Here is a 12,194-nt window from a genome sequence, read left to right as displayed (position 1 = left end):
TGTTCATAAATTGTTAAATGTACCCGCTAATCTACCAAAATGGCCAAAACTAGCCAATAAATCTGAAGGCTGAACAATAAAACACAAAATTTACATTTCCACTCCAGACATGCCTGACAAATAATATTTTTTTCATGATGAAATGTATTAATTTTTAAAAATTATGGGGCATACATATGTACATGTGTAAACGTACACGTACATGTACATATGCATAGCGCATGCGCAAATGTGGAAACCCCCTTTAAAATCCGCCGAAAAAGCGACATCTCGCTCGGAATAAGTGGCTCAAGAAAACAAAACTCGATGTCGCCACAAGCTAAACTTTGTACCATACGAAAGATCATCGCTTTTTCTTTCGATTTGCAGTGGTCTTTTTCTCTAATATTTTCTAGCTGGGTCAGGGCGCAGCAAATAAAATCACAACTCAAACCGTCTACAAAATCATACCTCGACTTACAAGTAAAAAAAAACAGCAAAAACCTTCTAAAACTTGACAAATTTTATATCATTCGACTCAGAAAAACGTGCACCGTCTACTTACCACGCCATCTTGGAAGCCCACTGCTGATTTTAGAACGTGTAGTTCGTTTCATGACATCGGTCGAACTCCCGCAAAAACGCGTGCAAATCTCGCGGCCGATTCGTGACGTAGGCCGTGCAAAGAAACTTCGGGATTTGACCTCATTATCGCGTGCACTGCGGACTGGCTGTTTGTTTTGATTTCAGGCTAAAGTGTTAATTTTGAATTCACCTAACTTTGACCTTCCAGTAGACCCGGGTTCACTTACATGACAAAAATGTTTATCAATTCATGGTCTATCCGATTACAGAATACAAACACTATTGATTATTTTGTGCAAATGTTATAGGTGAAAGTAATTGGTCACTTTTTCAGCTAAAATCGCTTGTAATTTGACACCCGATGACGTCATCATGACGTCAGAGTAATATGCACCACTAGGCATGAGGGTCGATATATATATTGAAAGTTACAAGTTCATTTCATGAACCGTTTACGAGAAAAGCCGCGGAGAAGGTTTGTCCGGAAAAGCAAAAGAAAGATTTATCAGAACAATAACAGAGAGTGGTTGGGTTGTGCCCGACCACTCAAAGAAAGATTAATTGTAACAAATCCAAAGAGTGGTCGGGTTGTGCTCAACCACTCAACTATTCACAAGATGGAATTTTGCGTCGGGGTGATGTAAATCAAATTAGGTTTTGCCCTTCACAGACGTATAAACACTGTATACTCAGTGCGTTACCTCCTGAGTGAAAGTTGGAAAAATCACTCGGGTGGTACTCGAACCCACGACCTCCTGCTTTCTAGTGCAGATGTCTTACCACTCGACCACCGAGCTAACGGGATCGGTTGGCTGGCTCGAATCAGATGTACATAGCAGCGGGTACCGCAATAACTAATCATAAGATGGAATTTTACGTCGGGGTGATGTAAATCAAATTAGGTTTTGCCCTTAATTCACCGACGTATAAACACTGTATACTCAGTGTGATATACTCAGTGTGATACACACTGATTATACAGTATTTATACGTCGGTGAAGGGCAAAAACCTAATTCAATATACATCACCCCAAGGCAAAATTCCATCTTATGGAGTTATTGCAGTAGCTGCTGCTATGTACATCTGATTCGAACCAGCCAACCGATCCCGTTAGCTCGGTGGTCAAGTGGTAAGACATCTGCACTAGAAAGCAGGAGGTTGTGGGTTCGAGTCCCACCCGAGTGATTTTTTCAACTTTCACTCAGGAGGTAACACACTAAGAATTCAGTGTTTATACGTCGGTGAAGGGCAAAATCTAATTTGATTTAAAATCTTAACGAAAACAAAGCCGGTACAGCCAATAAAATAGCATTTATATAGCGCAATATGAATCAAAGATTCCTCAAAGCGCTTAACAATAGAACGAGAAACAATAAAAAATATCCCCCCATTTTAAAACCCAACTTGGTTACAAACTTAGGCCGGACCAGCTGTTGTCCGAATGACTAATCGTTAAAAAACCTGCAAAATACAGAATAACACCTTACCTCCAGTTTGAGGACATTGCAGCAATATGTAGCCCAACAATATAGCTGATACTATTCCTGCCATGACCATCATCCCTGGATATGGATAAAATGATGAATTTGAATTAAAACAATAAAAGGTGTAATTGAGGACTGGAGTCAAATCGAGGACGTCCTCGATTAGAAAACAGGTACAAAACCAATAGGAGCTGTTTCAAAAAAAGAGTGTAAACAAAACATTGATGATGAGGAACAATAGGAAATTCTCGATTTACATCCATAAACAAACGTGTGTGCGTGTGCACACGCTTAAATAAAGTTATCATGGTTAAAGTGCAAAGTATTTTTTCAAATTTTGGCATTAATTCGATTATAATTTGATATACAGTAAACTCCGGCTACACCGACATCGTACAACTCGTCAAATCGCTCAAGTCGGCCGTCTGACTAAAGTCCCGATTGTCCATAATGCATTTCCATTGAATATTTTATTTTTAAGTCAGCTTTTATAAGTCGGCATATCGCTCAAGTCATCGTGTAACTCTCGGTCCCCTTTCCATAAAAAGCATTACAAAATCCTTTGTGTAAGTCGGCATTCAACAAATCCACATTGGCATTGACTTCCTGTACTGCGGTTGGCAAAGTGTCGAGTGAAAAAGTGGTTAATTGGCACAGCCCGTGATCGCTGCATGCATCGGTGTCGAAAAAGAGAGTCCTACTGCATACATCACAAATACATCGTGAGCATATCAATACCAGTACCCCCTCTAGGCTGTACGCATGCGCTCTGTCCATTTTGGGGGTGGTCTTATTGAATGACCAGTGCTGCAGTCCAGACCAGTCCTGACCAGTGCTGTATACCAGACCACCCACGCATTTAATTTGTTACTGTGCAAAAATATGTATCGTGGTCTCCACTATATCAATACCCCAAACGTGATGATACAATTTGAGGATTAATTTGCTGGATTCAACTCAAGCATTAAGGAGATAAACTAGGGTAAATCAAAGCCAATTAGTGCAATGACTCATGTGCGCAAAAGACCATTCATGTAAGCCGGCAAAATGACGACTTTGACAGCAGATATCGGCATTCGCGTAAGTCGTCACAAATTCTCGGGTCCTGCGAGTGCTGACTTAGCTGGAGTTTACCGTATATAGTCACAAAAAGTGCCAAAGGTTTCATCTTCACCCCTTGAACTGTTTGAAAAAATAGCATATTTAACAATCTTTTTGTTGAATTTGCTTAACTATGACCTTCTGGTAAGCCCAGAGGAAAATTAGATAAAGTGACTCAAGTGACTTCATGTACACACATGCACAAAAAAAAGGTTTATCAAGGCATGGTCCATCAGATCACAAAGGATGAACATGATTGTTAGAAGATGATCATTTCTTGAACTAAAATCGCTTGTAATTTGATTCCTGATGACATCATCATGCCGTCACAGTAATATATGCACACCTCAGGATCAGGGTTGGTGTTTTTTTTTTCCATTTCGAAGAAATCTTGCAGAGATTTATAACCAAATTATACCCAAATTAAGGGTGTTGGGGATCATTCCAAACATTTTCAAAATGGTGACTAGCTAGGTGGTAACCGATCAACCCAAAAAAGACATTCATAGAAAAAGAAGTAGAGGAAAACAGGCTATCTTGGGTTAAGGTACGAGGTGGGAGAGCAGGGTTCTCCCCAGGGTTTTTCAAACCTGGGGGAAGTTTTGTCGTGATTCAACAACTTGCAAAACCACGGTGTTTCACTTGAGCAGCTCTCTGGTGCATTTTGGTGCATATCTCGGGTCCTTAAGGTAGATTTTTCCTAACAATTCGAAGGAGATTTGTAATATTTTTTTTAATAAAAAAAAAAGAATCAATATTTCACAAACATTACAACCTCCTGCACTAAAGAGTATGGATTAAATGTAGGTTTCAAATTAAGAAATAGCGTGAAAAATCTTCCGATTACATGCCATTCAAAAATAGGGTCGGTGGGTCGGAAAAGTTTTATTTCGCCAAAAAAAGTTTTGTGCCGATTGAATGGAGCAAAGAGTAAGGAGTTATGGGTATTTTGTGCCTGAATTATTTTCATTCGCGCCACGAATGTTATTGAGACTGGCCATCAACAGTGACAAAAACTTGCCTTACTTAAAATAAAAATATATTTAAGGTGGATGATTCTTGAAAACAATGGAGAATTTAAATCATCCACACCACTATGCTCAACGTCAGTCACGACAGCCGCTGGCCAGGACTGGTGGTATATTGTGTCGCGCACACGGCACACTATCAGTGTGCATAACAGCACTGTGTATTGTTATAGCGGGCAACGACCCAATATATTATAAATATATTTAAACGGAAAATACAAACATTTAAAATAGAGATCACGTTCTGGGAATCAATTCGCATAAATTCTCTTTCTCCATCGATGTTTGTTCGGTATTCTTTACGATCCAAGTTCAACCTGTTACTCTAGGTATAATGTAGGCCGTAGTAACTGGTTCCGGTCCTTCATCATACGGTAGCTTTGATTCTGTTAGTACGCCGCGGGAACCAGTCTACCATTGCTGCAAAGTAGTAATGATGCCATTGTGTATGGCGATGGAACTGGCCTGCCGGCAGCCGCTGCAACATGCTTTTGATGTCGTGCTTGGCATTTTGATCACACATATGGGCTTTTTCGTCAAGATTTTGCTTGACAAGATGAAATAATGGCGCGTGTAAAATTATATTGTGTGTATCGGGGGCTGAAAAAATGTGATCACTGCAATTTTGTCTGCGTATCGGGCTGTAATTCCAGTGTGTCAGGCCGATACGCACGATTGTTGCCGATCCCCTCCCTCATAAAGTGACCCCAAGCAACTGGTTTAGCTATGCTACTCACATTTTGCAGATTGTGCATCCATGGTACTTTTGATCACGGAAGTCCAGTTATGCTGATGATTAAAGAAAAGCTGTGTCACACTTCGTTCTGTGGGTAAATTTGTGAATAATTTAAACGGATTGTTAGTCACACTCCAGACCACTGATGAGGCAAATGAAGGCAACGTTCCAGAGTGCACACAATTCTATTCACTTGATTCAAAGTGGCTAAAAAAAGTGTAAAACAATTGGTGACGTGACGGCAGTGTTGGAGTACTCGTACTCGAGTACACACAAGCACTCGGCCTGTACTCAACTATCAGTACTAAAAAAAAATTGGACTTGGTTCGTACTTGATTTTTCGGACTTGAATTTTGCATGGACTCGACGGTTTGGTACTCGGTACTCGACCCCAGTACTCAGGAGTACACATCGAGTACATTTCTTTTTAATCGATTCCACTGTTCAACCTTGCACACAATGGCGTGGATGCAGTCTGGATTATGGCTTAGTCCAGTTCCCGCCTCCCCAATACTTACACTGAGGATTCGTGAATCGGGAGCCAGCCAAGCTCACGCTTCATATGTTCACTTGTGGCTTCACGATTTTTCAATATGTAATAACAAACAACCAGCAATTAAAATCTCGCTTTTTGGTTGGTTTTGTTAAGTTGTTATTAACAAAATTTTCTTGTGTACTTAATCAAGTTTGTTGTCTGGAAAGGGTGTCCAAAATAGCCAATACTTCAGGTGTCTATCCAGCTATCCATGACTTCTCTTCTTTTTTGTTTCAAGAAATGGTGAAAACTGCCAGTGCATTCACTAACTTGATGAATTTATTTTTACATGGTTTACACTAATAAAAGTTGTTTAGTGTAAACCAGTTGATAAAGAAGAGCGGAATGCATGTTGTAACTGTTTTTATTGTATTTTATTTACTTATTTTTTAACTTTATTTTTTGGTATTGTACTCGGACTCGGACCCGAACTTAGGTATTTGGACTCGGCCCAATACTCGGCCTTGAATGTACTCGTACTCGGTGCTTTGGACTCAGACTCGTCACAGTTTACTTTGACTCTGCCCTGGACTCGGCCCCTAAAGTACTCGGAGAACTCGGTACTCGGCTTTGAGGACTCGACTCCAACACTGCGTAACGGGGATAAAAACCACTTTGGCCATTTGTATGGCTACTTGAATTACTGTCTTTATGTACCGGTACACATGATGAAATGATGCGCTTGCAGCACCAATGCCGGTATGGTAAGTGGTATGCTGCCAGTGCATACGACAAAAATTACACACACACACACACCTTATAAAGCTGGCCAAAGACCAAGCAGAGTCAGTCACCGTGCATACGCAACAGTCACCAGTGAGCTAGGTAAAATAAACAACAGCAACACTCCTAAAGTTTAGAATAATCAACGAAACTGAAAAAAGACAATGACCGTAGTCAAACTTACAATTTCAGAGCGGGCTGGTTTAAAATGACATTCAAGATGGCGCTGACGCACTGCAGCTCTCGTGACCGCTGATCTCGTGACCGCTTGACGGAACTACATTATGCAAATTAATATCTGGGTCAATCTCCTCATGTGGTGTTGACTCAAACTTACGAGTTAATGATCGACAAGCGACTGCGACATTCTATCACATGCCAGCAAATCGCACAAAATGAAACAAAACATGCATTTTCAATATTTTTAACTGGTTAAAAAAAATAATATGACAATCATAGTTATTTAATTCAAAAATGAAAGACTGTTCTAAATTCTGGCAAATCGTGGATCTTATGTTAATGACATTTGTCCCAGTAGGCCTACACAAATACGTATGGGTTAATGGGTTTTCCCCAAAATGTTCCAAAGTGCAGACTTAAGTGTTTGTTTGGTCTGCCGTGATGCAAAGATCTGCAACTTATCAAATGACGCGATTTCAAGTGTTTACAATTTTATTCTTATTTCTGCATCCATTCAATGCAAATAAATTCACCTCTGAACCTTTAGGCCAAAAAAAAAAGTCTCCGGTTTCTGGTATGTGCCCACGTCGCCGTAGCCATGCGCGTCGGCAAAATGCAAAAGTTTTTTTTCAATAAAAGATGATGTCTCAAAACTGCCAAACTCACTGGTTTGACTGGAATTCTGCTGCTGCACAATTTTAACGTGTTTTTAGATGGGGTTATGATCGAGAATAAGTTTTATGTGGCCTCTCTGGACTCCCATATATTTGCACTAAGTTTAGTCGGGCACCATTTGCAGTCATCAGCCAACATTTGAAGCAAAAAATCAGGACTTTTTGGGCAAGCTCCATACCAGAAACCGGAGACTTTTTTTTTTTGGCTTTAGTCAACACGTACGTACGCGTATAGGCCTACATAGCTAGGTATTTATAATAAAACGTGCCATACCGCAATGGTAAAAAATATCTAGTGGTATTTAATAACAGCATTATTAGAAACTAGAATTAAATGCAATTAAAAACTGCTGGAATAACTACATGTATGTGGAAGTAGGCCTATCGTACATCCTAAAACTGGCAAGAATTTCTATGAACAAGCTATTATGCCCCAAAACAATAAATAAACAAACAAATAAATAAATAAATAAAATAAATAAAAGGCTCTTTACAAAAGTTACTAACCAACTGACAAGTGCAATGTGACTGATACAAACTCAGTTTTGCAAAATTCTTGATTTTAATTTTAAATAATTTTTTTTTTTACGGGGCCTTCCTTTCAGCTGTACCGTGTTCTACCCTCTACCCAACCATTCCCGCTTTTTCGTGTGTTGATAATTCTGTTCAAACTCAACTTTTTAGTGATAATTCTATAATTCTGTTCAAACTCAACTGTACAAAACTTTGACTTGGTTTTATTGAATGAGATTCTTGACACCCCCCCCCCCCCCCCGGGAGTTGCAGTGCCATTACTCAGCCAACCGACTCTCTCTGAATATTAAGAAATGTAATTTTATGATTTTCCACAATAAAAGAAAACTCTGCAATATTTCCAATCTTACTATTCAGTTGTTAAACAAAACAATTGAACCCATTGACAAAACTAAGTTCCTTGGTGTGCTACTTGACAACAAGTTGACATGGACTCATCACATCAATGATATTGCTAGTAAGATTTCAAAATCCTTGGTGTTATACACAGACTGAAACACATTTCCCCACTAGAATTCTTCGTACACTTTATTGCTCTCTCATTCTCCCCTACCTAAATTATTGTAATATAGTCTGGGGAAACACATTTCATGCACACATTAAAGACGTTTGAAGCAACAAAAATGTTCAATATCTAATGAAGGATACTGAACAACTAACCTGATGAAGTTTCAGCTCAGCTTCAACTGTATATTCCGAGAAAAACAGCATTCTAGGATCTCAATTTCAAATCAGAAGTTGCTAAATCATGTTTTGAATTGGGCCTGAATCAGCATCCAAGACACGTTCTCACATAGCCGATTGCAGCTGTACGCGATGTCGCGCACTGATCCGACAAATTATAACAACCGCGCGTACGTGTGCATCGTGCCAATGCTTGCGCACGCTTCACGAATGACAAAACGAACTACTAATTTGAATTTTTCTACGGTGCTTCTTAAGACGCACCATTGGAAAGGTCTTCTTTCGTTGATTACTTCAAAATGACAGCTTCCCAGAAAGAATAATTTCACAGGGAGTTTAGCCTTTTTACTATCTTTCAACCAAGTATGTTTTTCAACAATAATTACACCAGTCACTTTTTGGATAGCTGCAAATGATGGACTCTGGCTTTAACAAACTGTTCATTCTTCAAAAGAAAGCCATTCGTTTAGCCTCTAAATCTCATCACTGCTCACACAGCTCCTCTGTTCAACAAACACCTCCCTACCCACTTCCAAACACTCTTTCAATTTAATTACAACATCCATAACTACAACACAAGGACTTCCACTAACATTCATCTTCCTAAACAAAGGACTCAACTTTTTCAACACACAATTCGATATACCGGCGCAATCAACTGAAACAAACTTCCCAATCATATCAGAAACTCAACTTCACTTAATATATTCAAAACTAAAATTAAAATGTACCTGTACAACTGCTCTTTGTAAATTACGTATCTGTATTACCTTACTGAGTTTGTTTAATCCTTATTAATAAATACCTTGGAGATTTGATGGTTTCTGATTGGTCGAAACTCGATCACGTGGCCGGGCATTAATGGTGATAATGACCGGCTTCAAAGAACAAGCGAATAAATGGCCCCGGAACCAGCATTGATCCAGCTCCATTGAAGGCAATGATTGGCCAAATTTACAACAGTCATATGGTAGCTTGTAACAATACAGCACTGCACATGCGCTCAACCACCTTCGCGTGACACTGACGCGCGCGTACACAGCACAGTTGCTATGGGTGTGCGCGTGCGTAAGGAAGTTTTAAAACGACTGGACATCGTACATGTACATACAGCAGTGCAGTATCTGATATACTGAGGATGTTTACGACGAAAGCGTAGATCTACGATTTATTTTCTTTAAACACTTCACCCAACGACATATTTACCTTTCCTAAACCAAGCATCTTTGTAATTCTGGACACGAGGAGTGTGTAAACGAAATTTCAGCTTCCTCCATCGGGTAAAAATATGAAAACATTGTTGTAAATATTTTGTTTCGCTACGGCAGCAGAAGTCCAAACCCTGGACGTCGTACGCGTACGCAATGAAGACGTTGTCCAGCAATGTCCAGCACAGCCTGGGCCCGGCTGTTGGTGTATATAACAACGCTTATCGAAGAGACAGGGTACCACGCATAAGTTAAAATATGGCCCACGAACATGAACACAAAAAAGTCTGGAAATATCGCCGAAAGAAAGTCACAAAATTGGAGCATTTTAACTGTTTATTTCGTTAAAAAGGTATTTATTAATGGGAATAACAGTGTGAGGATCCGGTCTTCACTGCGTGATAATGACCGGGTGTGGGGGTGACGGCTGTTAATCAGGCGCGGATCCAGGGGTGGGCCGCGGGGGCACGTGCCCCCCGTCAAATTAAGTCCACAAAAAAATAAAATGAATAAAACTGGGGGGAAAAGAGGTGGAGGTGAGAGAAATGGAGGGAAGGAGGAGGGCAACCTTCTAACAAAAAGTAACCGATGCCGATATTAAAAAATCAGCAACATTGTGTACTGGCCGTATGACACAGGGAACTCAAGAAGCTTCGTACGTACATGTACTCGATCCATACATAGTAGTATATCGGTTTATGAAATGCGATTCATATGAGCGTACGTACCGGTACGAAAAACATACGTGTGACAGCCAATGTGTTGGGTTTAGCGCAATGAGCGCGACATACACGTTGTACGCTGCTCTTTGGACCACACTTGTCAAGGGGTGTGTTTTCGTAAGATTTGCCAGCATTTCTTCCACACACTTTCAAGGAGTCCAAAACATGTCCGTTTCCGTAGAAAATTTCCGTAGAAAATCTTATCTTATTGATAAACTGAAAATATAAACTTGATACAAAACATTAGAAAGCATCCTTACAAAAGTTTACAAACTAAGTCTATACAATTCCGTTTCAAAAATAAAATGCACGAAAACAATTATGCAGACGAAAATGGTTATCAAGTGAAAAACAGAATAAACTTAAAAGGCTTGTTAAAGCAAGAGTATATATTAAACCAATGAAAAAAATGCTTATTTAACTTAAAACATTTTGCTCAAATAACTCAGGGAAAGAGGGGCCAGGAATCGCCTCAGATTGCACCACAGAGCATCTAATTGTCAAAAAAAATCCCGGGGCCCTTCAGTGGGCCCCGAACCCCACGCCGTAAGACACTGCTTCGCGTTCGCATTAGTCCTTGGAGCAAATGCCCCAGCGCATCGCCCGGTCAATACAATTCCTTTTTTTTTTTTTAATACAATGCAAGAAATTATTAAGACGAAAATACATGGTTTGCAACTTTGAAGTACACAATAGCTTAAAATTTGTAAAAACAAGAGTATATTTAAAAAACAAAATATCCCTATCAGCTTAACAACTTTTGCTCAAATAATTTAGGGGGAAAGGGGCCAGGAATCGCCTCAGATTGCACCACAGAGCATCTAGAATCCAAAATTTCCCGGGGCCCTTAAGCAGGCCCCGGACCCCACGCCGTAAGGGCTTCGCGCTCCGCGCTCGCGTTAGTCCTCAGCTCAAATGCTCTAAAGGTATGCCCCCCGTCTAAAGAAATCCTGGATCCGTGCCTGGTTAATAGACCTCGACTGTGTCTCGGTCCATTAGCAGTGGTCACCCCCCACATCCGGTCATTATCAAGCAGTGAAACCGGCTCCTCACACTGTTATTCCCTTATTATGTTATGTTATTGTATAGTACCCTATTTAGGCCCATAATAATTTAATATTTTGTGGATTTTTTTTCTTTTCTTGATTTAATGTTTAGTTTGGCCGAATGTTTTTGTCTGTTGCTGTCCGTCTGTCCGTTTTGTCTTGTATGGCATCCCCAGCTCAAGCAACCGCTTACTGGGAAATGCCTCCATTCTCACCTTTGTTAATTTTAAGTTAATATTTAATATACATGTTCACTTGTTTGAGTATACACCAATTGTTAATCTAAATTTAGCTGTATTTTATGCTCACCATGTAACGATGTATTGCAAATGTTCATTTCGCAGGGTGACCTTTGTTTGACCTCCAATAGGACCTCCGGGTAAGCCACATGCTGGAATGATACAAACAACAAATCCACAGGAAAATTAGAGGGAATATAATTTTCGGCCAATAACGGAAAGATTCCCGCATTTGGCCATCTCTTTTCACCCCGTGCACAAATGATATGAGACTGGTCTGAAAATTTCTAAGTGTGTTCTCAGTAAATACTTCAATATTTTCCATGCTAAATTTGACTTTTTAGGACATATATTATTATCACTTTCTGATGGCTGATACTACTAGGTCACTGACAGGGACAAATTACTGATGGCCAGATATAGCTTGAGTAACTCCAGCTGACATGCTCATAGTATTCATTCACAATAGAATCAAGTTCTATGTCCTTTTAAGTATATTCTCTTACATGTATCTCTGTGCAACACTCTAATTTTGTCTTACATCAATTATGGAATTTTAGCGTGGGGGAACACTTCTCAAAAATCAATTAACCGATTATTGTTACTACAAAAAAAAAAGCTCTACGAATTATTAATCATACTAGCTACCTTGCCCTTACAGATCCGCTTTTTCTACAAGATAGGATAATGAAAATAAATGATTTATATTAGGCCAAAAAAAAAATAGTTCGGTCT

The sequence above is a fragment of the Patiria miniata genome, unplaced genomic scaffold, assembly GCF_015706575.1.
Source record: "Patiria miniata isolate m_02_andy unplaced genomic scaffold, ASM1570657v1 HiC_scaffold_9, whole genome shotgun sequence".
Taxonomy (NCBI): domain Eukaryota; kingdom Metazoa; phylum Echinodermata; class Asteroidea; order Valvatida; family Asterinidae; genus Patiria; species Patiria miniata.
The sequence above is the reverse complement of the archived record's forward strand: the minus strand, read 5'-3'. Positions refer to the sequence as shown.